The following is a 27,797-nucleotide window of genomic DNA, read 5'->3' as shown; positions in this document are numbered from 1 at the left end:
AACAACATACGTTTATTGCATCATTATGTCTTCGTAAGACAGCAAATGTTTATTGAACATCTACTAAGTGCCAACTTACTCTGTTAGGTCAGAAGGATATATTGGTGAATAAATGAGACAGTTGTTTGTCTCCTTTGTTATTATTGTTTGCTATCACCAAACAATGTCTCTCCAACAATGCTTAGCCCAGCATTGATACATGGTAGATACTTGATGCCTGTTGAGTGAATGAGTGAATTCAAAATGATAAACCAGATGAAGTTATTGCAACTGTTCAGTTATCTGTCTTCATGACAATGCTACATAAGATGAACCACACAAAACCTCATGCAACAATAAGCCTTTATTGTTCATGCATCGAGGACATTAGGCTGGTTGACTCTGCTCATCTGTGCTCATCGCCCAAATAGCTCAGAAATGGCTTGCAGTCCACTGATCAGTTCAGGCTTCTGCTGGGTCCGGTGGGATGACTCAGCTCTGCTCCATGTGTTTCTCATCCTTCAGCAAGCTACAGCCCAGCATGTCCTTATGGCCATGACAGAGACAGAGAGTAAGTATGATGGAAACACAGGGGCCTCTTGAAGTCTAGACTTGGAACTGGGAAACCATTACTTCTGATACACTTTATGAAACAAGTCACAGAGCCAGCCCAGATTCAAGACATGGGTAAAAGCGTCCATCTTTAGCATGAAGATCTGCAAAGTCACGTAGCAGAGACAAGGCTAAAGAGATTAAGAATTGAAACCACCTTTGCAATCTGCCACAGGAACCCAGCAAATTAGAGAAAAGGCAGTGATGGAAACCCATTTCTCAAATGAAATCTACTGCCTTTTCCAGTATCCAAGTGTATCCCCACCCAGCCCCTGAACAAGGCTCTTTGGTGAGTTTAGGGATGCAGACATCTCTCTGGGAACAGTTTGTTGTGTCCTGAACGTCCTTCCCTCTTTGATCCTAGGTCTTCACCCAGGCACTACGTGGGGTTGACACCTGACTGTGATCCATTGTCCTTGCTTGCCCTTGTCCTTCCTGTTCCAGTTTAACCCATCACATTAGGAGACAAAACGTGTTTATAGTACAATGATGAGACAGTATTGTAGCTACCATATATTGGGAGTTTACCATGTGTCAGGGCCTGTGCTGAAGAACTTTGCTTACACTATCTCATTTAATTCTTATGATGACTCTATGAGTTAGTTATAATTATCCCTCATTTTACCACTAAAAAGAATATTCACAATACTGAAAAAGATTAAGTAACTTGTCCAAGGTTTCACAGCTAGTTATTAATCAAGCCAGGTTTCAACCCTAATTTGTCTGAATGCAGAGTCCATGTTCTTAATCACTATGCTACGCTCTGCCTTCCTTAAATTGGGAGTTCTACTTCACTAAACCATTATGCTCACACTGGTAAAGAATTGCCACTTCCCTAAAGCAAAGAGATCATGATATTCTGCCTGGCTCCCTCCTATGAGACATTGGAAAAAAAGGATTGAAGTTCCCACAACATTTCGAATTATTTTGCCCTAGAGACAAGAGGTTGAAGAGGTTCACTCAACAAGGGCAGGTCACTAAGTTTTCGCCTTGTGTAATTTCTATCAGCTTTCACCAGAATATCCTAGGATTGTTAGAGTTAGTACTAATGAGATCATAGATTATAGATTCCATCAGGAGGAAGAGGGATTATACAAAGACTTAGTGGTGCTTATTGGTATAACATGCACTATGTTAAATCCAACTGGCCCAAAAATAAATGTAATCTATGATCTCATTTGCATATTCTCTCTCTTTGCATAATCCCAGGTCAGGAAGGAGGCTGGTTCTGGACAGAAGAGAAGCATGAGAATTACATCCACGCTATTGCAAAAGCTTATTCCTACAGCAGCACCTTAATGTGGACCGATGGGAGAATGTAACCCAGTGGAATAAATGGAAGCTCATTCCAAAGCCAAGCTGTGGAAGGGCACCAAATTTCCCACAGATTGTCTGTTCAATCCCCAGTATCAACAGGCTAATGTCCAGCCTCCCTCCTCACCTCCACTTGACATTTACACCCAACGAACAATGGTCAAATGGAAATCTACTGCTTAGTTTACAGGTTTTCAGGCTTGTGACAGTTCCACTGTACATCCCTAATCAAATCTGGATTCAAGAGCATGGCTTAGGTTTAAAGCCCTGAGAGGAGCAAGCTCAGGCATGCTGGAGAAGAAAGATATATAACCAGTCAACAGCACAACTTGGTGCACTGAGCCGGAAAACTGTACAGGTGAGAATGACAGACCTGCTTCACCCCACTCAAGAGGGAGTTCAGTGGGCACTGACTTACACTGGGGATGGATGGAATCCTCAGTACGAAATGTTTACTAAGTCAGCAAAAAAGATGAAAGAGCACCGATTATGTTCAAGCACAAGAAAAAGTAGAGATTAGAATCCTGCCTTTGAAGTGCAGTGAAGGCCAGGCATGGTGGCTCATGCCTGTAATCCCAGGACTTTGGGGTGCCAAGGTGGGTGGATCACCTGAGGTCGGGAGTTCGAGACCAGCCTGACCAACACAGAGAAACCCCATCTCTACTAAAATTACAAAAATTAGCCAGGCTTGGTGGCACATGCCTGTAATCCCAGCTACGCGGGAGGCTGAGGCAGGAGAATTACTTGAACCCCAAGAGGCAAGGTTGCAGTAAGCTAAGATCATGCCATTGCACTCCAGCCTGGGCAACAAGAGTGAAACACCATCTCAAAAAAATAATAATAATTAAAATAAAATTAAAAAATAAAGTGCAGTGAACTCACTCACTAATAAACATGTCCCAGAAAGTGTTAAGCCTGGATCAATGAGACTGTCAATCCCTCCCTCCTTGAGACAGAGTGAGTGAGGGGGTAGGAACAGGAACATACTCTTTGTCTTCAGCATCCCTCCCATGAAGAGGATGCGCAGAAGTCACCTAAACCTTGAAAAGATTCTATACTATGAAGAAATGGACATCAGCATGGCATCTCTCAGCAAAGCCAAGGGAAGGGTTGCTAATTCTGAAGACTACAAAAGAAAAAAAAAAAAATGCCAAGTGTATGAGAAAGCAGACAGGAAGAAGCTAATAGGATTGAGGGGCAGCCTGTTCATTGTAGCTTTTGCCTCCTGGGACGCCAACCTGTCTTTCAGGCACAGCTGTAAAGTGTGGGGGCAAAGTTGGGTCCATGAGAGAATTCAGAGGCATAGCTAGAGGAGCCAATGCCAGAGGGGTCTGCAGATGAGGCAGTAGTTGAGGTGTGAGCCAAATGGGAGGCAAAGGACCAGAAAGAGGAGGGAGGAGATCACCAGAGAGGACAAAAGGGAGGTGGTGGGGACTCACTAGACATAGGACATCTTCCCTTGCAGGTGGATTTCTACCTCCTCTGGAGGGCTCAGGCCAGGGTAGAATGGACAGTGTCCAAATGACGCTCAATGAACTCCTCATTTTGATTTCTTTGTTCTATGAAGGCGTGTGCAACTGCATTAGTATGCTCAGCAAAAGGCCTCCTTTTGTTGTGGCAGGTGCTGCAGGAATTCAGAACAGCTGATGTTTCATAAAATCATGAGCCTGCAGAGAGCCCTGGGAGGTCAGAAAACCCAAGCCCCTGCCTCTCACATCTGTTCTATCAGTGGAATGGTGCTGCAGTTTTAAAATCATGTTTATTGTACTTCATCTTCTTATTTTAAGAGAGATACGCTGGGTGCACTTTTATCGGAGAAAAGGTGAAGCAAGCAGTAAAGCACAGAGAAGAAGGAAAAACAGTTTCTAATCTTACAGCCCAACGACAGCCACTGTTAATATTTCAGCAAAGCCCCTGCTACACTTTCCCTCTCTCTCACCCATAGGGTATGGGTGTGGTGTGTGTGTGTGTGTGTGTGTGTGTGTGTTGTAAGTATATAAAAAGAACGTGGGAATTTTTCTGTTATTCCAGAATTAACAAATAAAACTATGAACAAAGAGGCATTAAGTGCTACACATTCTAAATAAAGCCAAACACCTTCCTTGAGTCTTTCATGAGGTATATGACCCAGTAATCCTACTTCTACTTATATATCTAAAGAAATTGAAATCAGTATCTTGAAAAGATACCTGTACTCCCATACTCATTGCAGCATTATTCATAATAGTTTAGATATGGAAACTCTATGTCCACTGAGGGATGAATGGATAAAGAAATTGTGGTATATACATGCACTGGAATATTTCTCAGTCTTAATAAAGAAGGAAATCCTGCCATCTGTGACAACATGTATGGAACTGTAGAAGATTATGCTAAGTGATATCAGTCAGGCACAGGAAGACAAATAGTGCATGATCTCACTTAAACATGAAATTTAAAATAGCCAAACTCATAGAAGCAGAGAGTAGGATGATGCTGCCAGGGGCTGGTGCAGGGGCAGGTAGGAATGGGGAGATGCCGGTCAAAGGGATGAAGTTTTGTTATTTAGGATAAATAAGTTCTGGATATCTAAAGTAAAGCATAGAACCTATAGCTAAAAATACAATATTATATTTTTTTAATTTGCTAAGAGTGTAGGCTTACTTTAAGTGTTCTACCACCAAAAAAAAATAATAATTATTAAAGTAAAAAGAACTAAGAGAAACTCTGAGAGGTGATGGATATGTCAGTCTTTGACCTTGGTGGTTGGTGGTGATGATTTCACAGCTGTATATGTATCCTCAAACTCATCAAGTAGTAAAAATTAAATATGTACAGTTTTTTACATGTCAGTCATACCTCAATAAAGTGGTGTTTAAAAAGAGATGGCTGAACCTCACTGCTACCTGCAACCATAATTCAGCAACACCACCAACCACTACCTCGCATTCTGTAAAAGTAGACTGGAGAAAGGGGCCATCTATGATTGCTGGGTGGAAACGCTGGGCTAGAGCACATCTGAGAGCTAAACAGAGGGTCTTCCCAAAAGATAATTCATAAAGATTGGGAACACTTTCAAGAAGGGAATGCTGATTTCTCATTCCCATTGAGCACCTGATTAGAATGCAGCCCCGTTGATTTGCTCTGTTCCCACTTAAGTAGGAAAATAGAGCCGCATTGAGAGAGCAGGGCAGAGGGAGACCATCAGTGGAGCAGCCTGCTCCTCTGCATGGCAGAGAGGCGCCCACCTTCTGGAGGTCAAGTGAACTAACTGAAGAAGAGACTCACACAAGCATGTGGGCTGCCAAGGAGAAGGACCCAAGCAGCAGGAGGCTGACAATGAACCACAAGGAGGCATCTGAGTGAGGGTTGGGATCTGGAGTTAGATCTTCTTTCTGCAGTTGGGAGGGGGCTCAGAAAAGTGACCAAACACTGACCATGAGGGAGCCACAGAGATGGAAACCAACCAGAGAGGGCTGTAAGGACCTTCAGTGTGAGTCAGAAAAACTAAACCACTAACAGAGTGCACTGTGTGTGCCATGAGTTAAACAAGCAATGCCTGTCTTTGGCCTCTTTCTCCTCCACTCACCCACACACCGCAGCACCTATCTCCATATGAGTGGATGAGGAGGACCATTCCCAGAGAAAGGATACAGGAGGAAGGGTAAAGAGCAGATAAGATCCCTCCCAACTACCTCCCCCAAGTCTCAAGCACAGATAGCACTGAAGTGACAGGAAAAGATGAGATTACTCTCTTAAGCCAGAAGAACTTGTACAACCAAGGGGAATGGGAAATTATGAAATCTGCTACACTATGAATGAGAGATTTAATACAGCATTATTGGGAACAGGGACTAGGGAAAAAAATCCTTTGATGTTTGTAACTCAGCAAGTTTATATACTTCAATAAACCCAAAATACACACACACACACACACACACACACACATACACACACACACACCTGCGTATACATGTACAATTTTAAAAATCCAAAGTAAAATATAGCCAAAAGCTACTTTATTTTTTCACACTCTGCCTTTCTTCCTTGATCTTGTGATCCTCCCTTCAGTGAAATCAAAGAATTTAAACTTAAACCTAGTGGAACTTTATATTATTTTGAGCCTTGAGAAGAATGTGGCTATGTGGCCTGCGTCATGTGTAGCACACAGCTGCAACTTCGGCTTCTCCAATCATAGATTAACTCCCTTACTTATTCTTGTACTATAGATGATAAAGAAAGACCAAAAAGCATGAAAGCTAGGACTCCCAGGAATCTATTACCCCTCCTTATGGAATGTTAAAGCAATCTACCTTGGAATGTAGGAACCTGTAACCAGTGAAATCACTGTAACATATGTATTGGTCTTACAAGGAAAATATTGCGACTGTTAAATTTCCCCATCTCTGCCTATGTAAGTGAAAGCCTTAATTTACCTACTTTGGAACCCTGAGCCATTCTTTTGGAATCCATGTTTCCTCCTGGGTTTCTATCCTCAAGTTTTACACTTGAATAAACTCTACTTAATCATATTTTCTGAATCTCATTATTTAAGGTTGACACTTCTCAGCACTTGCATGAAATCTCATGCAATTTCCAGCATTTCTCTACTCATTTTCACATATAACAAAGTTCATACTCTCTCTCAACCAACTTAAAGCCCTTCTCCACTCCACAGTGCATACGTGCCTTACACTGGGAACCTGAGGGAGGAAGGACATCGTGGTTTCAAGGCAGGTTTCTTCACTCTCACTTGCTTCCTCAATCCACGTTGTCCCTCACTTTCTAACTGTTGTTTAGAACTCTCTAAAGAGATTAAAGGGTACGGTGGCTTTGTAACATGTCAGCTTAGCTAAGCGGGAACTCAATTCCCAGAGTTTCATCTCCATGAAGTTCTAAGTTGAAGAGGCTATAAGAAAAATGTACACAAGATAGAAAAGACCATAGTGAAGAAGCAGCCATGCTTAACATCTTCAAGTTTGGTGTAGGCTGCCAGACACTGGCAGCTCATGCATGTGACAGCTCACTGATCTGCCAGCTTGTGTTGCTGGTATGGGACAGCATCCAGGCTTACACCTTCTACATTGCATTGCTGTGTGGGGCAGGACCTGAGCTCACAGCTTCTAGAGTGTGTTGCTACTTTGGGACAGCTCTTGAACTTGCAGCTCCTCTAGCACTCCCTGGATCTCTTCCTTCAGCTTATTCAAGCCCTGGGTCAGGTGCATGTGCAACTCCATGTGAAGAGTACCCATTTCCCATTAAGTTTGGAGGTAGTGTGAGACAGACAAATGCTTCAGCTTGTTTTTGTGGAATTCAGTACCTCTCATGGGTTTCCCTTGTTCTCCCAATTCCCTGACTGTCTCCTATCTCAGCTGCTGGCTTGGGTGACCTATAGTGACTTCAGGTTCAACATCAGACACAGACCACATGACATCCCCATCAGCTCCCATAACAGTGTAAGATCTAATCCCTACTCATAGTGGTTCTTCTTCTCTAATTGGGTCCTAATTGATACTCAGTTATAAAGAGGATTCAATAAAGATACTCTTTATATTTATATATACTTCTTGATAAAGAATAACCAATTCCTGCTGCTTCAGTGCTTGCAGTAGCTGGTCATGCACAACAGTATTTCAGCCCCTGCCTTCCTTTCCACTTACACATTATCTCATTCCGTCACTTCATCTCTCCAGGTAGCATCCTCTCAGAAAACTTTTGCAGTGCAGCCCATAATTAGCTCCTTTCCATAAAGTTCACTTCTGGCATACCAGGAACACATAAAGCTTAGGCCAACTAAATTCTGCAACTAAGGTCCCGCCCAACTACCTCCCCCAAGTCTCAAGCACAGCTAGCACTGAAGTGACAGGAAAAGATGAGATTACTTCTCAACATAGTCCCCTATAAATATTTTCAATCCAAGATCAGGTACTTGTGCTTATGTTCCCCAAATACCAAGAGAAACATATAAGTTCTCCAGTCAGTTTTCTTTGGCAAACTGTTGTTTAGTAAATACATCTTCTCCACATGGTACAGTTTATTTCTCCAGTCTCATTGATGTAGGGCAAGTCATCTGACTTGTTTTTGCCAATCAGTTATGGAAAGAAGCAACATTGTGCCAATTCTGAGCCAAGATCTTAAGAGACACTACATCTTTCATCTGATTCTTGTATTTATCCCACCATGTCCTGGGCAACCACTGGTTCCAGGAAAACAAGACACAGTGAAGAGACTGAAACCCAATCTACATCTAGGAACAAGCCTGACCAAACCACAGTCTGAACTGGAGCTGCCAAGAGGAACTCAGCTTAGATCTTCCAAACTGCAGGCTGCCTGCAACTTCATGAAAATAAATGTTTATTTTAATAACAATAAGATTATGAGATTGTTTGTTACACAGTATTATTATGGTGATAGCTGACAGGTACACTTTGCTTATACTGTAGTGAGAAGGAATTATTTGCCTCCAGTAATTCTCCCCAGCTCATTTTCCCAGATATCCAGTCTCCTATCAATTCTCAGTATCCTTTTGAGGTGGCTGATGAGCTGATGCTGAGAGAACCAGCTCTGTGACATCTCCTTTGCAAGTGCTTAACTGATGGCTTAGCGCATCATTTCAGAAAATGAGAAGACTTGGGCACTTAGTGTTTAGTTTGGGCACTGGAGTCAAATCTGAGATGACAGAACAAGTTATGCTTACTATTCTCCTTCACACATACAAAATTTGGATCATACTATATATAGATCTACGATCTGACTTCTTTCACTTAAAAATAGATTGTAACATTTTTCCATGACACTCAATTTTCTTCTGTATCTTCAATTTTCTCTTTCTTTGAAAAACTATTAGAGAATAAATGAGAATATCAAGTGGAGTAAGGAGAATGGCAGAATTATGCACTTGGGCTCTTTTCACCTGCATTTGTAGGGTTTTCCCTGGCATTCTGGGTGTTTATGTAAACCGAGAGAACCTCAGTGTTACACACTTGTAACTGAGGTTCTCTAGGTTTACATAAGCACTCAGAATTCCCAGGGAAATATGAGGTTGTGCCACTTGTTTCTCTTGTTTCCCCATTTGGTTAAGACTAGGTAAAAACACATAGTCAATGACAATAAATTAATTAAGTTTCACCGAATTAAATTGAAATAAAATATACTGAATTGAACTGAACTGTAAAGAAAACAAAAAAGAGGTGTAATATTAGTCTGCACTAACTTCAGTATGAAGAGTCTCCCGAAACAAAATGTGTCAGGTGTTTTTAAAGAAGATTTATTTTTGCTTTCAATAAATTAGGAACAGCAGTAAAGAAAATCATCCTCCAAATGTTCAGAGGTTTCTCTCTTCATCCCACACCAGATCTTTAAAGGAAAAAAAAGTTTATGACAAATGACTTATTTTGCTAAAAGAATAAAGTTGGCCGGGCGCGGTGGCTCAAGCCTGTAATCCCAGCACTTTGGGAGGCCGAGACGGGCGGATCACGAGGTCAGGAGATCGAGACCATCCTGGCTAACACAGTGAAACCCCGTCTCTACTAAAAAAATACAAAAAAAATTAGCCGGGCGTGGTGGCGGGCGCCTGTAGTCCCAGCTACTCGGGAGGCTGAGGCAGGAGAACGGCGTAAACCCGGGAGGCGGAGCTTGCAGTGAGCTGAGATCCGGCCACTGCACTCCAGCCTGGGCGGCAGAGCCGACTCCGTCTCAAAAAAAAAAAAAAAAAAAAAAAAGAATAAAGTTAATTTACATCTCCAAAGGGCATTATAGATGAAATTGCAATATTTCCATGTTCCCAAAATTTTTACTCTTTTTTTCACTCTATCACTACTTCCAAAGAAAAAACTCTTGCCTTGAAAGTTTTTCAAAATATCTTATCTTTGTCCTTGGTCATTTCCAACCATGTAGAGCTTTTCATGTCAGGACCATCAACATGAAAATGCATGGTTATTCTCAAAAGATGTTTTTCTAAGCCTATATATTCACTGTAAAGCATCCCAGAATCCTCTAGAGTGAATGTTAATAAGCACAATAGGGTTGGAATTGATGGTCTTGAACTCTTATCTTTCTACACTGATCGTCAGGAACTGTAATGTGAAAAGCACAAAGCTTCCCTCAACAGCTACTACACAATCATGGTAATGTTAACAATACAACTATCAATCAATTATACAAGCTAGACATGATTCCATCATTTAACTCTCATGACCAACCACACTCTGTGAAAGAGAATCTTAATATCTGAACCATATAGATGAAGAAAGGGAGGGTTTAACGACTTGCCTAAGAGAATGAAGACAGTAACTGATGGAGCCAACAATGATATTCTTGCTTCTGACTCCAAAATCCTCATTCTTAAGTTTTTTGCCTGAAACCCTATCTCTCTTCGAGAGAGAATAAGAATAATATCAACTATCATTTATTAAGCCTTTCTGATTAGGCCCTACCTTCCTTGTTGCTTATAGACACACTCAATTTGAACTTATTCCACATTAGCACCCAAAAAATGCCACATCATTTACTAGTCGAAATGGAGTAAAGTCCATCTGTGAGCCCACAGTGGGAAGAATGGCAGGAAGACCAGTGAATGCCATTAGTGAGGAGCTCCTCTTCTCTACTCTTAAATAAGCATACCATCATAGTTTCTGGCCCAGAACATTTGGGAACGGGTCCTGTAGACATCACCTTGTCTATGTTACTTCTAAACTGTACTGCCCAGGCTCTAGCCTCTGTGGGTTTGCAACTGACCACACCCTATCCAGGGTAGTACATGTCAACAGTGCCCAGGCCTCTGCTATTTTCAGAAACTCCAAATCCCTTTTATCTTCCAAGGCAGATAAATACCCAGCATCAGTGTATATGCTAGTGTTTAGAAACAAGTCTTCTGGGGTTAGTGCTGAAGAACTAACATCTTCTACCATAAAGGCCTGAAAGAGCTACTTTAGGAATTTGAACACACCAAGGGAATCTTCCATCCACCATGAAGAGAAAAAAGAAAAAATATATATGTGTAAAGGAACTACATTATGCCAGACACTTTGCCATGTCCTGCTCTACTTTGCTTACAAAACTGCAAGGTAGAGATTATTATAATTGGTTTTTAAGATGAGTAAACAAAATATTAGGGAAGTTTTTTTTTAAGTCCCTAAATCATACAGCTATTTCACTCTTTGCAGACAGCCTGAGGAAAACTTGTAGCTAATCTTAATAATAATTACCATTTCTTGAGCTCTTAGTCTGCACCAAGGCAGTATACTAAGCACTTTATGTCCATTAGTTTCCCTAACAATTCTATAACTTACTTCATTATCTCCACCTAAGAATGAGAACCACTGGAGCTCAGAGAAGCTAAGTCCTTTGCCCAAGGCCACACATCTGGGAATGAGGGAGTCCAGATGCAAGCCTCTATGTTAGAATTCAAAGTCGGATTCTTAACCCCAGCACAGCACAGCCTCCCCTCAAGGCTTTCAAGGGGAAGTGTGGCCCCAAAAGGACTAGGACTGTAGGGGAGATAGGTGGATAGAGAAGGCAGGGAGAAAAGTGAAAAATACCAGCTAGTATTCCTGGTGCTCTCTGAGCCTTACCACTGGAGCCCAGGGTACTCATTTTACAGGAATGACTCACAGGACAAAAGAGCAGAGGTCTGGCTTACTTTGTTTTGCAAACTATACCCTGTAGAATGAGAATAATTATTAGTCATCTGCAGGCCTTGTGATGCTGGTAGCTTAGTCATTGAATAACTATTATAGATCACACATTCCTATTCCTTTGGATAGAGTCTCAAGCCACCTACACAATCCTTAAACAACTTTTCAAAGTCCCTTGAGCTGGGGGTGGCGGCAGACACACTCTCCAGACGCTATGCATTCTTCTTACTGAGAGATGGACACCTTGTGGCCAGTAGCATAATGAGAAGTCTTTCAGCAGAATGCACAGGCATCCCTATCCTGCTTTCAATGACCCACACACTCTTAAAATTGTCCTTGCTGCAAGACAAGACACTTTAAGCAGTTTTAAGTCTTCCTTGGGGGCATAGGAGTTTCATGTCAACTAGCTTTGGTTTACATTTATGAGAGATGTTATCTCATGTGAATGAGATAGGAAAAGAAAATACAGCAGGCATATGAGTGGGTAAAGGTACCAAATTCTAACAAAAATGATATGAACACATATGTGCATGCCCACACACACAGACACACACACACAAACACGCCACTTAATACCTTAATGAAAAATAAGAGTCACAGCAATCTGGTGAATAACTTACTTATTTTGCTTTCCATTTTGAATTCTAAGAGTGGAGCTACTGAGATGACTAAACAGTTGCTGTCTTCAAAGAACTCAAAGGTTAGTGAGAAGACAGAAGCAACATTAACACAATAAAACCAAAGATGTTATTATGAAAGCTCAGAGGAGAAACATCCAAATCAAATGGAGTTGAAGGTTAGGCAGAGGATGAGAAAGATTTCCTTGAGGCGATGAGAGCAAAGCTGAGCATTTTTTTAACACACACCTGTCCAAAGTAGAAACTGTTAATGCAGTACCCCAGCAATCTAGATGAGCTGGCCCTATGATTGAGGATTTCATTCATATATATTATAGCAGTAAAGATGCTTTGAGCTTTAAATAATAGAAAGCTTAATATCAACTCATGTAAACAATGAGGAATAATTCTGTCACGTAACAAGAAGTGCAGGGAGGCTTCAGATGTAATTTATCAACTCAAAGACATCATTTGAAACTCAGTTTTTTTCCCCATGATTCTACTACGAAATCCCCAAAAGATTTTCCTGTCTTCTAGATCACAAGGTTGCTGCTGTAGCTACAGGCACCATGTGCAAACACAAAAATGTTCAGCAAAAGAAGATATCTTTTCCATGTGACAACTTTTTATGAACAAAAGTTTTCCCAAAAGCTTCCCAGCAGGTTTCCCCTCATATCTTATTGGTCATAATTGGGATACTATGATTGGATTACTAAGAACTGAATAGAGGGAGGCTGTGATCTCCCCAGGAAAGGCTTGGAAAGTATGAAGAGGGAGAAATATTTGTTGAGTAGGTAGATAAATTTTTGGGTACATTAGGAGTGGGATATGTGGGAAAGCAAACCTATCAAACATGGTGCAAACCAAACTCTTCCCATTGGAAATTCTGATGGAACACTGTCTCTTAATTGATTGACTTATTTGAGGGAGTATGCCATCTTTCTGTAAATAGGGCTGTATCAAATGCTAAGAATTCCAGCTTTAAGCAGATAGACCCAGAGGGCTGGTCTTGGTACCATAGAACTTTTATGCTAGAAATGACCCAGAGGTGATGATTTTAGAGATCTGAAAACTGCTCTGCCATTTACTCAATACATGCTTTGTACTGGCCTTTGCTGCCTGCTCTAAAATACTTTGCCCACTGCAGCTTTGGGCCAAGACCGGATTCTTTTCTGAGGGTCCTTCCAGCTCTGAAAGTCATGACTCATCATGATACGTGATGCAGAAAGTCTGATTCATCATGACATGGGATGCAGGTTCATAATATTCCTCATCACCAACATTGTATGATATTTCATATTGTTTTTAGCGATCTCACTACAATGGAGATTCTTGAGTCAGCCTAGCACATAACCAGACAAATTGTTGGTACTCTAAAACAAAAACAAAAACAAAACCCTTAAGTTGGTTTCATGACAGAAGAGCTGAAAAGTACATGTGACGTTTCCTTTGGTAGCAGCACTCCCGGAAAATCATCTTATAGAAATTATTTGAATTTTTAGAAAATCTTGAAGCACATTTTCATCAAAGTGTTATTGATCAGGTGTGAAAAGTACAAAACAACTAAATATCCAACTCTAAAGTCTTGTTTATATTAAGTGTGGTATATTCAATGAGTGGATTACAATCAAGAAATGTAAGTTTTAGAGACCTTATAGCATGTAAAATAAAATTATATGTTACAATAGTAAGTGAAAAGTGGTATTAAGTTTTATTTACAATATAATGATAATTATGTAAACCAAACAACCTAAGCATTTAGAAGGGAAGAAAAAAAAGACTAAAAAGAAATGGACCAAATGGTGCATAGTAGCTGCACTGAGAAATTTTTTTCTTTCTATTTTTTTTTTGACACTCCAAAACTGTTTATAATGGGTATGCATTGGTTTTATAATGGAGAAACACAATAAAAATCACTGATGGATTATTTGACAGATTTTCTTCTTTGTTGAGACGGAGTCTCGCTCTGTCGCCCAGGCTGTAGTGTAGTGGCTGGATCTCAGCTCACTGCAAGCTCCGCCTCCCGGGTTCACGCCATTCTCCTGCCTCAGTCTCCCAAGTAGCTGGGACTACAGGCGCCCACCACTTCGCCTGGCTAGTTTTTTGTATTTTTTTTTTAAGAAGAGACGGAGTTTCACTGTGTTAGCCAGGATGGTCTCGATCTCCTGACTTTGTGATCCGCCCGTCTCGGCCTCCCAAAGTGCTGGATTACAGGCTTGAGCCACTGTGCCTAGCCTATTTGACAGATTTTCTTTATTAACTTAGTCTTACCTATAATTAATCTATATTACAGTTGTTGACAGGAATAAATCCAGGTGTTTAAGAATGAATTTCAACTGGCAGAGCTTGGTATTCCAAACCTTGCTTCACGTTATCAAGCTTTCCTCCCAATCCAACCTTCTCTCTCATTATGGTTCAAATGACAATGCACAAAACTCTTTGCAGAACCTGATCTGGCCCTCCCATCTCCCCATCACCACTCCCTGCTTTTGTTATACCAATAATTCTTTCCAAGGTGCCCTTTCTTCTTTATTCCACTCCTCTCTAGTGGCCAATATCAGAAAGCTCAGCTCAAACATTGAATACCTTCCTGAATGATCTTAGGCAAATTATTTCACTTCCCAGAGTTTCCACTTCTACATTTCTATAAAATGGAAATAATTTTTAAATTGCTTTTTCTCATTACTATTACACAAAAGTTACTATACCTGGCACATAGTAGGAACACATACACAAACAGAAAAGGCAGCTGTTTGTTTTTCCTCTGAATCCCTCTATCCCTAATTTATAGTTGTCTCAGTGCCTGGCACCATCGAAATAACTTAATTCATGTTTACTGGATTAAAAAAAAATGCCACTAGTGCTAGCTACCAGGCCCTGACAGATAAGGGCCTGTGGCTGTGTGATTTTAGATGGCTTATCTACATAAGAAAGCACAAAGTAAGAAGGTAGTCTAAAAGAGAGCTTCCTTCCTACACAGAGAAAGAGCTTTATTGACTTTGATCAGAAACGGGCTCTGGAAAACCGCCTGCAGGCATCTCTGTAAGTATTCACCCACAAAGCAAAGAATATCAGAAAATAAGATGGAAATTTTTCTCATCCTTTTCCTCCTCACCCCCACACAAGGCCCCTATCTCAAAAGGAGAATTTGGTTGTGTTTTTAAATGGACTTTTGCACTTTTTCAAAAATCAGCTAGATACCAATGCATCCCCACAGCTGAATAAGCACCATTAGGATGAAAGACGTATCCTGGGGGCAGCATAAACTGTGATCCAGCTGCCCCTCCAGCTTGTGCAACTTCTCTTGTTTGATGAGCACAGGGAGGGAGTGGAGTGTCCTGTAGGCTACGTCATGCAGGGTTAGCAGCCTCAAAGTTCATTCTGACAGAAGAGTCATGATGCTTGGAGACATTACTGAATTTCAGCTTGTCCACTCAGAAATGCCATTGGTATAGAGTGGTGAAAGTGCTTCCATTCTGCTCTTCTACAGAAACTAACCCTTGTCTTCTACAGAAAGTAATCACAGGCAAGCAAAGTAATCCTCTTTCTTCAACCTGCAAAAGTTCGAAGCAGCCCTTTAGCATAATCACTCTTAAAACAAACAAAAATAGAATACTGTACAAGCCATATCATCTTGTTGGTAGACGGTTCTAAGGGAGGAGTATTTAATGGGACAGTGAGTTTAAGAGAGAACAGTTTCTTTTGGTTCTGTGAAAAGAAGTGTGCTTGAGAAATGTTATTCCAAATCCATTAAATTATTCATTCATCCATTCATTCAACAAACACTCAAGGATGAACTGCTTTTCATTTGCCTTCTTATTTATTCAATCAATAAACATTTACTGAGCACAGAATGGATATACCATGCACTTTCCTGTGTGTTATGAAGAATATAAACAGTTAATGCTTACACTGTTGAGTGATGATGCTACGCCAGGAATTGTCTAAGATCACACAGCTGGTTAGTAGTACAGCCCAGAGTGTATCCAGGAGCCTGACCCCAGACCCCATGTCTTTGACCTCCTGCTATATTGTCTCTCAAAGATGCAAAACACCCAGATGTTAAGATGTAAGTCCAGGCCTCAAGGAGCTTACACTTTAGGAGGGCTGAGGCATGTAAGTGCCTTAAGAGAGGTTCAGGAAAAAGTATCAGGGACATTCGGAGAAAGAAGAAATTATTTCTTCTTTGCTGAGAAAGAGAGAAACTCCTTGGAAATGGTAGGATTTGAGATGATTCATGATAGACAGATAGAACTGAACAAACATTGTTGGGCAAGAAGGGAGTTTTCTAAGCTAAGAAAACTGTACCAGTAACTGAGAGAAAGCAGAAGTTGTAAAAGAGAGCAACTAGTTTAGTTTGATTGGAGTATTAACGTATATAAAGAGTGATAGTGGGGAAAATGCCAGACCAGGAAGTTGAGACAAGTGTATATGTGATACTAATTTTTTCTGACAGGTAACATTTACTCTGCTAAAAATATATCCTCCAAGCAGGTGCTGACACTTGTTGAGGGTATTTGCTTCATCACAACGAGTGACAAAGCATTACTCTAAAAAGCCCATTTAAAATTCACCATCTTAAATATGGGCTAACAGATTCAAGCAATACAGTCTTTCTGTAGTCTACATCCTTCTATTTATCTTGAGAAACTGTTAAGATAACAACAGCTCTGTAAGTCTGGACAAGAAACTTGAGAAAGGGCTCTTCTTTCAGGGAAGATTTGCCTATAGGGTCTGACAAAGAAGCGCTCATTGGGTTCATTTCCAGAGCAGAGAAGAATAATAGTGCTGTATTCACAATAGGTGAATACAGTACACTGTATTCTTCCTTTGAGCCCATGAGACAACACTCTGAGACCTATTTGACCCTCCTGGAGCCTCTGTGTGGGGGAGGGAAGACACGGCTCAGTGGATTTGTGTTTTATGTATCACCACACATGAGAGAACTAGCCTTTGAGTTAACTCAGCATAGGTCAGTCCCCAATAGGTGCTATGTTATTCAATCTGTGCTCCCACTTCAAGGCAGAGAAGGGACTTTCAATGGGAAAAGGGTGCACACTCAGTTATACGGTCCAATAATTGATGCTCAGGTTGTGTAAGAGAAGAGTTAGAAGTGGGAATGGAGATGGCAAAAGTTGTGTTCAGGTGTTGCAGATATGTTCATATGCAAAGAAAGACACTGTGACTCCAAAGAAAAGAATTCAAACAAATAGGTAGACTGAAATCCATATGAATTATGTACTAGGTATTGCGATAAATAATTACATTTGTGATGTTCTCTAAATCTCATGAAATCTCCACAGTATTATGTGCATTACCATTCTCATTTTTCATCTAAAAATCTCTATTATTCAGGGTTCTCAGAAAGACTGAGAAACTCATTTGAGGTTTCACAGCTAACAACAAGTGATGGGTTGGGACTCAGACCCACATCAGCCTATCTTTTAAGCTCCCCAGGCCACACCTTCACTATAGTATGCCTTACGCTCTTTTCTGTTATTTACCTTAGAGAACAGACAGGGAGGAACTACAGCGGAACAAATATAGCTCAATATAAGTTAACTCTGTCACACTTCACTGAATGACTTTGGGCAGAAATATGTCCACTCTCAGGCCTCAAATTCCCCTCTGAAAAAATTTGAGTAGTACAGATGATCCCATTATACTGCTTCTGGTATAGTTCTCCATGATCTCTAAGACTCTATTGGATAAATAGAGACTCCTCAGCAGCTCTTTACAATCTATGAGAGTCCACTGGAATAAACAGAAACCTTTCTACAAGGCATTCATGCACTTTCATGATCCAGTTCCTGCCCATCTCTCCTCCATCACCTTCGACCCACTCAAACTCACATTCGCTCTTCCAGTTCCGCCAAACCATCTGCTAGTCTCCAAAGGGAGGGACACACCACTAAGCCTTCATGCATCTTATTCCCTCCACTTGGCAAAAAAATAAATGGCTGGCCTTCCTGTAAGCTGCTATTCTTAAATATATTTCAATATCTATTTGGCATCAGTGAAGAGAAAATACTTTTCTACTCACTTAAATGTTAAGTACATATATTCTTTCTTAGGTTAGTAAATAATGTACCAATTACTATGTCACTTTCTTCTTTAAGCTCCTTAGAAACAAACCACTCCTATAAGTGTATTGGCGACCAAGGAGAATCTACTCAACGTCACAGAGACGATGGAGGAGGGCATTTATGTCACATGGAACATTGCATGTCATAGAAAATAGCTCCATTCCACAAGTCTCTCCTTGAAGGCATCTTTTCTGAGCCACAGCAATGCTGGGCCTTTTCCCAACTCCTCCCCAGCTCCCGTTCCCACTACAGCAGCCCTCTTGGATCTGTCTCTGCCTCTTCAATGCAGATTAATGAACTCTGTCTGTTCTTCTACCCCAAATGTGCTTACCTCCCACTTCTTAATACTGTTTCAAGGGTCAAAAGCCATGCAGCCTATTAAGGATGAAGACTGTGTTTTGACTAGAAAACAGAACTTCTAATTGTTTCTAATATACTAAATTCAGAATAAGGGTTTTGTTATATTCATCAAATAAGAGGGAAAGCAAGGTGCATTCCTCCAAATGCAATAGGAACCACAGGTAGAATCCTAGGCCAACCAGAACCTCATTCCAGTTTGCTGTAGGGATATTTTGTGCCCCTCGCAGTGTAGAACCTCAGTTAACTCCCAGCTGACATGTATTTTTATCCAGACCTGTACCTGGCAAACTCCTGCTCTCCCTGCAAGATTTAGCAGAATGAGGCACCACCTCTCTGTGAAGCCTGTCCTGACACCATCCAGTTCCTAACTAAGCCTCTCTTCAGTGTTCTCCAGGTTTCATGTGGACTTCAATATGTCAAAAGAAAAATGTCAGCTGAATTAAATGTAAAGGATTTTAATTGAGCAATGAACGATTCACGAATCAGGCAGACTTCCGAGCAGGAGTAGGCTCAGAGACTCCAGGGAAGCCATGTGGTGGAAGATTTACGGACAGAAAAAGGAAAGTGACTGCAGAAAATGGAAGTAAGGTACAGAAACAGCTGGATTGGTTGCAGCTCACCATTTGCCTTATTTGAACACGGTTGCAATCGTTGGCTACATTTGATTGACCAAAACTCGGTGATTGGCACAAGTGTAGGGTACCATCTGTTTACACCTCCTCTTGCTATAGTTCACCATGTACAGAGAAAACCTTGGGCCAAAATTAAAATATGTGAGAAGGAAGCTTCAGGCTAAACTTGATTTAATAAGTACTATGATTATTTTACAGCATCTACCAATAATGAGGTATTTATCAATTTATCTGTCTCTCTCCTCCCACTAGACTGTGAGTTCCTTAGGACAAAGATTTTGTCTAATCCATCTCTGACTCTGCATAGTCCCAGATTGGAGGGATGTGTTGTGTGTGTGTGTGTGTGTGTGGTGTGTGTGTGTGTATCAAGAACTTGACTGTAGGCCAAGCTGACAGTAAAACTGACGCTGAAGGCAAAGCCTGCCCAGTATTCCTCACTTTTAACTCAGGAAAAGGAAGCTGGTCTTGACCCAGTCCTGAGTACAGAGTTCTCTGTAGGTGGGAGAAATATGAAGGCAAGGAAATAGGAGGTGATTTGTAAGGGAAAATGAAGCACATGGCAAGTTAGATTCCCCAAGGTTCTTAAACTGGTAGTTAATTGAATCCAGTGTTCCAAGACCTTAATTTCAAACAAGGTCTTTGGGAGAAACAGTCAGTTGCTCTCCCTCAGGCAAAATGAAAGCCCTTTTGCTTAACTCAGAGATGTAACAAAGCTCCTGACTTCTTTTTCCTTAATCCTTATGCACCCAGGCTGAGGCCTCACCCTGGGGGACTTTGGAAGGCAGTTTCTGAGCCTCATTTCTTCCCGCCTATCCCACAACCTAGATTATTTGCAAACCCCAATAGGTATTTTTAAATTCAAAGCTCTCTACATAAAAATTCCAGACTTGCCAGGAGTGAGTCCTCATGAACCTGACCCAGGCCATATGTAGCCCCCAGGGCTTGATTTGGAGCCAGGGTCCAGGACAAATCTTTCCATCTCTCATTGCAATTTGTTTTGTCCCTATTAGCATCTGTATATTCTCTTTTGCATTACAGTGACCTCATTCATTCATTCCTTCAAAGTAAGTATTTACTGAATGTTCACTACGTTTTAAATCTGAAGGAACAGAATAGTAATAGTAGCTGGCAGGTATTGAATTTTTCATGCACTGTAGCAAAAATTAGATAAAGAGAAAAATACCTGGATGATTCTCTAATTTATTTGTCACAAAAATCCTACGGACTAGGTACTATAGCATTGTTATGTTACAGATGAGGAAATGAGGGACAGAGAGAGAATAACTTTCTGAATCAGAATTATTTTGTCTGCAAGTAACAGAAAAATCAACTCAGCATGGCTTGAACAATGAGAGAGATGCATTATTGGACACAACAGGAAGAACAGAGGGAGGCAGCTTCAGGATTTGTGAATTCAGTGACTTCACACCTGGGTTATTTTCAACCTTTCATCCTGCCAGCCCCAGAGAGTCACCATAATCTTCAAGTTTGGTCTGCAGAGCTACAGTCGGGCTATGGAAGTTTCAAGAGCTTCATCCAGACATAAAAAATCCAAAGAGAGAGACCAAGGGCACATATTTTCTTTATGCCTGTATTAGTTTCCTAGGGCTGCCATAACAAAGTACCATAAACTGGACAAACTGGATGACCTAAAACAACAAAAATTTATTTTCTCATGGTTCTGGAAGCTGGGAGACTAAAATCAAGGTGTCAGCACGGCCAGGCTCCCTCTGATGCCTCTAGAGAAGGAGATTCCTTGCCTCTTCTTACCCTCTGGAGATGACTAGCAATCCTTGATGTTTCTTGCATTGTAAACACAACACTCCAATCTCTTTCCAGTTGCTTTATCTCTGCGTATATGTCCTTCTGTCTCTTCTTTGATTATAAGGATACCAATCATAACGGATTTAGGCCACACCTTACTCTGGAATAACCTTACCTTAACTCAACTACATCTGTAAAGGCCCTATTTTCAAATAAGATCATATTCGCAGGTACCAGGGGTTAGGATTGAACATATTTTGGAGAAGGACAAAATTCCACCCATAGCAATGTCTTATTTTAAGAGCTAGAAACCCTTTCCTGAAAGTCCCCAAGCCAACTTCTTAGATCTTGCTGGCCAGAATTGCATCACATGCCCAAACCTAAGCTAATCACTGCCCAGGAGAATGGGAACCACCAAGATCAGTTTAGACCAATTCGGACCAACCCTAGGGCCTGGAAAAAGTGCGCAATGCCTCCTAAAGCAGCACATGGTGAGGAGAGAGCAGGTACCAGAACATGGTTGAGGAAGAAGGAAGTGGGGAGAACTGATGTCTCTAGGAAGGTAACCAACAGTGTCTGCTACACTTGCTCATAATTCCATATGTGTCTGACTCCAGAGCCTGAGGCCTATGAGCTCACAAATCCTCATTTCAGGATCCACTACGGCACCATGCCTCATATTCTACAAGGCACTGTGCTATGGGCTTTGTAGGTGTCTTCTCATTTAATCTACAGGTACATATCATTATCACCACTATCATAGAGATGGTAAAATCACAGGCATCAAGCTCAGGGTTGCACAGCTCTTGGAGGTAGATGCTTGTGAAATGCAGGAGTCTACAACACCAGGCTGTGAGAAAGATAAAGTTTACTACACATGGAACCTGGCCCTTCCCTTCCAGAAAATTCTTTTATTCTTTTATTTTCAGGAGAACAGTTGAATTCTAATTGACATAAAGCATTTGTATCTCTTATCCCACAATCAGAACTAAGAAATCCTGCTTTATCCACCTAAGTAAAATTTTCTTCTTTTGATCAGTAGAAATTAATGTACAAAGTGAGGGCCTTTGCTCCTCTTGGCTTGCTTGAGCCTAAAAGAATGCCTCTCTCTCAAAGATGAGCAGCTGGTTGGTTTTTGTGGGGAAGGGATATTTATCATGTAATCAATTTCCCAATTTCTTACGATAAGAGCTTTGGTGGGAAAGCCATATGTTCCATGATCAAGGATGAGACATGAAGGTACGGTAAGAGGCGCAGCCTGGAATGGAACATTCAGGCATTTCTTTTGTCATGTGAGCAAGGAGAAAAAGCACTGGTCTTAGAGTCAGATTGGATCCTTTCTTAGTACAGCAATTAAATAGCCTGGCTCTTGAATTTGGGCAATTTGGCAATTTGTTTCACTCGTCAGGGCTCAGTTTTCTCATCTATGAAACAAAGTGGTTAAATTAGGTAACGTTTAAGTTTTCTTCAGCTAAGACACCCAAAGTTGAGGAATATTGTCTTCTGGGTTCACTGTGAGCATGCCAACTCTACTTCATTTTCTGCCCTTCCCTCTCTACCCTTCTTACTCTGTACATCTGATAATTTACGGTTCTGAGAGGTGACTGTGAAGTAGAGGAAAATGAGTTAAAAGTATGCTTCCATTGGACAGTTTGGTTTAAAACTGCTTTCATGGTCACTATGTTGCTTCTTTTTTACAACAGGTGACTGTGAAGTAGAGGAAAATGAGTTAAAATTATGCTTCCATTGGACAGTTTGGTTTAAAACTGTTTTCATGGTCACTATGTTGCTTCTTTTTTACAACAGGTGACTGTGAAGTAGAGGAAAATGAGTTAAAATTATGCTTCCATTGGACAGTTTGGTTTAAAACTGTTTTCATGGTCACTATGTTGCTTCTTTCTTACAACAGCCCTGTGATAGTATTAATTTTCCCATTTCTAAACATCAAGAAATTGGAAAATGTTGGAGCTTGCCCAAAGTTACTCAGCTAATGACTACAAATTCAGACCTAAAGTCAGGTGTTTGGCTCGCAGTTAGTAGCCTAGGGTATGCTAACTCAGCACACGGGACCCCACAGAACACCAGCCTCCCCTGCTTCACCACTGCTAGGAAAGCCTTGACTTATCCAAAGGAGATAAAGGATGCAGATTAAGTGTTTTACTTGGAACACATCTGTCTTTGTTGTGTTATAATGAAGCTATCTCTTATCCTCAAGAAATCAGGTATAAGAAAAAACCATCTAACAACAAAGTTGTCCTAGAGACAATGCATTATTTTGAGAAAGAGTGAAGGGTTCATCATAGACAATATTTAAGCATAGGATAAATAAACTCCTGATGGGACTGAAGGAATCAGACTTTGGATAAGAATTAACCTTCAGTCTCCGGTGAGGTGTTATTTACACTAAGGCAATTTAAGCTTGTGTGGAGGGTTCTTTTTTTCTGACAGGAATAAATAAATCCGTATACCAGCAATGATCAATTGGAATTTGAAATTATAGATGCAACAGCATTTACATTAGCACCCCAAAAACTAAAATTCTTAAGTATAAATCTAATAAAAGATGCACAAGACATATATGAAGAAAACTATAAAAGTCTGACAGAAGAAATCAAAGATCTAAATAACTAGAGAGATAATCCATGTTCATGGACAGGAGATGATAAGATGTCAATTCTCCTCAACGATGACATGGATAAGACATCAATTCTTCTCAACAAATTCAACACAGTCCTAATAAAAATTGTAGCAAATTATTTTGTGGATATTGAAAAAATGATTCTAAACTATATGGAAAGGCTAAAGACTCAAAATAGCCTACAAAACACTGAAAAAGAACAAAGTCAAGGACTGGCACTACCCAACTTTAAGACTTATTGTAAAGCCACAGCAATCAAGACATTATTGTTTCGGTGAAAGAACTGACAAACAGGTAAATGAAACAGAATAGATAGCCCAGAAACAGGCACAAACAAATATAGTCAACCCATGTTTGACAAAACAGCAAAGGCAATTCAACAAAAAAAGGTAGTCTTTCCAACAAATGGTGCTGAAACAACTGGACATCTACATGCAAAAATAAATATGTAAATCACAGATCTTACACCTTTTAAATAAATTAACTCTAAATGAAACATAGATCTAAAGAAAGTGCAAAACTAAGAAGATAACAAAGAAAAGTATTGACAAACCTGAAAAAAACAAGAAATGGGGAAAGGATTCCCTATTTAATAAATGGGGCTGGGAAAATTGGCTAGCCATAAGTAGAAAGCTGAAACTGGATCCTTTCCTTACTCCTTATATGAAAATTAATTCAAGATGGATTAGAGACTTAAATATTAGACCTAAAACCATAAAAACTTTAGGAAAAAAACTAGGTAATACCATTCAGGACATAGGCATGGGCAAGGACTTCATGTCTAAAACACCAAAAGCAACGGCAACAAAAGCCAAAATGGACAAATGGGATCTAATTAAACTAAAGAGTTTCTGCACAGCAAAAGAAACTACCATCAGAGTGAACAGGTAACCTACAGAATGGGAGAAAATGTTTGCAGTCTACTCATCTGACAAAGGGCTAATATCCAGAATCTACAAAGAACTCAAACAAATTTACAAGAAAAAAACAACCCCATCAAAAAGTGAGCAAAGGATATGAACAGACACTTCTCCAAAGAAGACATTCATACAGCCAACAGACATATGAAAAAATGCTCATCATCACTGGCCATCAGAGAAATGCAAATCAAAACCACAATGAGATACCGTCTCACACCAGTTAGAATGGCAATCATCAAAACATCAGGAAACAACAGGTGCTGGAGAGGATGTGGAGAAATAGGAACACTTTTACACTGTTGGTGGGATGGTAAACTAGTTCAACCATTGTGGAAAACAGTGTGGCAATTCCTCAAGGATCTAGAACTAGAAATATCAATTCCTCAATGATCTAGAACTAGAAATACCATTTGATCCAGCCATCCCATTACTGGGGATATACCCAAAGGATTGTAAGTCATGCTGCTATAAAGACACATGCACACGTATGTTTATTGCATCACTATTCACAAGGCAAAGACTTGGAATCAACCTAAATGTCCATCAGTGACAGACTGGATTAAGAAAGTGTGGCACATATACACCATGGAATACTATGCAGCCATAAAAAAGGATGAGTTCGTGTCCTTTGCAGGGACATGGATAGAGCTGGAAACCATCATTCTCAGCAAACTATCGCAAGAAGAGAAAACCAAATACCGCATATTCTTACTCGTAGGTGGGAATTGAACAATGAGATCACTTGGACACAGGAAGGGGAACATCACACATCAGGTCCTGTTGTGGGGAGGGGGGAGGGGGAAGGGATAGCATTAGCAGATATACCTAATGTAAATGACGAGTTAATGGGTGCAGCACACCAACGTGGCACATGTATACATACGTAACAAACCTGCACATTGTGCACATGTACCCTAGAACTTAAAGTATAATAATAATAAATAAAATAAAGAAAAGTATTGACGTGACCTTGAGTTTGCTGATGAATTTTTAGATACAACATGAGCAGCACAATCCATGAAAGAGAAAAATGAACAAACTGGACTTCATTAAAATTTAAAACTTCTGCTTTGCAAAATATACTGTTAAGAGAATGGAAATAAGAGCCACAGACTGAGAGAAAATATTTACAAAACACATATCTGATAAATGCCTTGTAGCCAAAAATATACAAAGAAATCTTAAATCTTAAGAATGAGAAAACAGGCAGGGCGCGGTGGCTCAAGCCTGTAATCCCAGCACTTTGGGAGGCCGAGACGGGTGGATCATGAGGTCAGGAGATCGAGACCATCCTGGTCTACATGGTGAAACCCCGTCTCTACTAAAAAATACAAAAAACTAGCCGGGCGAGATGGCGGGCGCCTGTAGTCCCAGCTACTCGGGAGGCTGAGGCAGGAGAATGGCGTAAACCTGGGAGGCGGAGCTTGCAGTGAGCCGAGATCTCACCACTGCACTCCAGCCTGGGCGACAGAGCTAGACTCCGTCTCAAAAAAAAAAAAAAAAAAAGAATGAGAAAACAAACTACCCAATTAAAAAAAGGGGGGGGATAAGAGATCTGAACAGACACCTTACAAAAGAATATGTACAAATGACAAATAAGCATAGGTTTAGTAAGCATATTAGGGAATCACAAATTAAAACACTAGGAGCAACCACATAAGTTCCTATTTTATGTTTATAAGAATAGCTAAAATTTAAAATACCAAATGCAAATAAGGTGCAATATGAACTCTCATTTATTGCTATTTATTGCTGGTGGAAATGCAAAATGATATAGCCACTTTGGAAGACAATTTGGCAGTTTCTTACAAAACAAGAGATATTCTTACCATATAATCCAGGACTCATGTTTCCTGGGTATTTACCCAAATGAGCTGAAAGCTTACGTCCACACAAAAACTTGTACATGAATGTTTATAGCAGCTTTATTTATCATTACCAAAAACTAGAAGCATGCAAGTTGTCTGCAACAGGCAAATGAATAAATAAACCATGGTACATCCATAAAATGGAATATTATTCAGTGATAAAGGGAAATGAGCTATCAAGCCATGAAAAGACATGGAGGAACCTCAGAAGTATTTGTTAGGTAAAAGAAGTGAGTCAGAAAAGGCTGTATGATTGCAACTCCATTACATTCTGGAAAAGACAAAACTATATAGATAGCAAATAAATAAATGGTTGCTAGGGGTTTCAGAATTTAAGAGCAAGGAAGAAGTGGAGCACAGGGGATTTTTAGGGCAATGAAATTGTTCTATATACTGTAATGGTGGATAGTTGAAAATACGCATTGGTCAAAGCCCGTAGAACTGCACTCCACAAAAACTGAACCTTTATGGAAAGTACAGATTTCAGTTAATAATTATACCATACTGGCTCAGAAGTTTTAAGAATAATGTACCAAACTAACACAAAATGTTAATAGCTACATAAGGATGAGAGAAGGAGAAGATAGTTAATGTTCTCTGGCATTATCTAGCTGCAACTACATGTACACATGTTTTGAAATCTTGACAGTTAGAAGCGTGCCCCTGACATTTGAAAGCTGCCAACGATTCTTCTGTTTCTTCCAAGGAGGAGGCTCAGATTCCTCTATGAGGGAAGAGAGAGGCTTTGTTTAAGAAAAAAACACTTACAGGGCATTTTAATTAGACAAATGTAAATTAAGAACCCCTTTTGAAACAGAGATACCTAAACCAATAAAAATTCAGTTGTGTCTGTAAGATCTGTTAATGGGTGGCCAGATCAGGCCCGGGTTTTAGAGGGAACCTTGGTTATTCTCTCTTAAGGTCTCTAGAAAGCCAAGGGCCTGAATGTAGGGTAGGAGAAATGCACGTATTTAGCCTCCTCCCTCTACGGGTGCTGTATTAGTCTGTTCTCACACTGCTATGAAGAAATACCTGAGACTGGGTAATTTATAAAGGAAAGAGGTTTAATTGACTCACAGTTGCACATGGCTGGGGAGGCCTCAGGAAACTTACAATCATGGCAGAAGGCAAAGAAGAAGCAGGCACCTTCTTCACAGGATGGCAGGATGAAGTGAGTGCAAGCAGGAGAAAATGCCAGATGCTTATAAAACCATCAGATCTCATGAGACTCTCTCATAAAAACACCATGGGAGAAACTGCTCCCATGACTCAATTACCTCCACCTGGTCTTGCCCTTTACAAGTGGGAATTATGGGGATTATAATTCAAGATGAGATTTTGGGTGGGGACACAGCCAAACGATACAGGCACTATGCTGGGCATCACAACTGGG

The 27,797-nt window shown here is 40.5% G+C and overlaps 1 long non-coding RNA gene across 1 annotated transcript; it reads right to left on the bottom strand.

The window, feature by feature from the left end:
* Positions 1-325: 325 nt before the first annotated feature.
* On the bottom strand, positions 326-27,576 carry LOC117085157. Its single transcript, XR_004437824.1, has 2 exons — positions 27,518-27,576; positions 326-525 (listed from the first exon to the last, which is right to left on the bottom strand). It is a non-coding gene; the product is annotated as an uncharacterized LOC117085157 (long non-coding RNA).
* Positions 27,577-27,797: the final 221 nt, after the last annotated feature.

This window comes from Trachypithecus francoisi, unplaced genomic scaffold (assembly GCF_009764315.1).
Source record: "Trachypithecus francoisi isolate TF-2019V2 unplaced genomic scaffold, Tfra_2.0 Lachesis_group1, whole genome shotgun sequence".
NCBI lineage: Eukaryota > Metazoa > Chordata > Mammalia > Primates > Cercopithecidae > Trachypithecus > Trachypithecus francoisi.
This window is presented reverse-complemented; position numbering and strand designations above follow the sequence as displayed.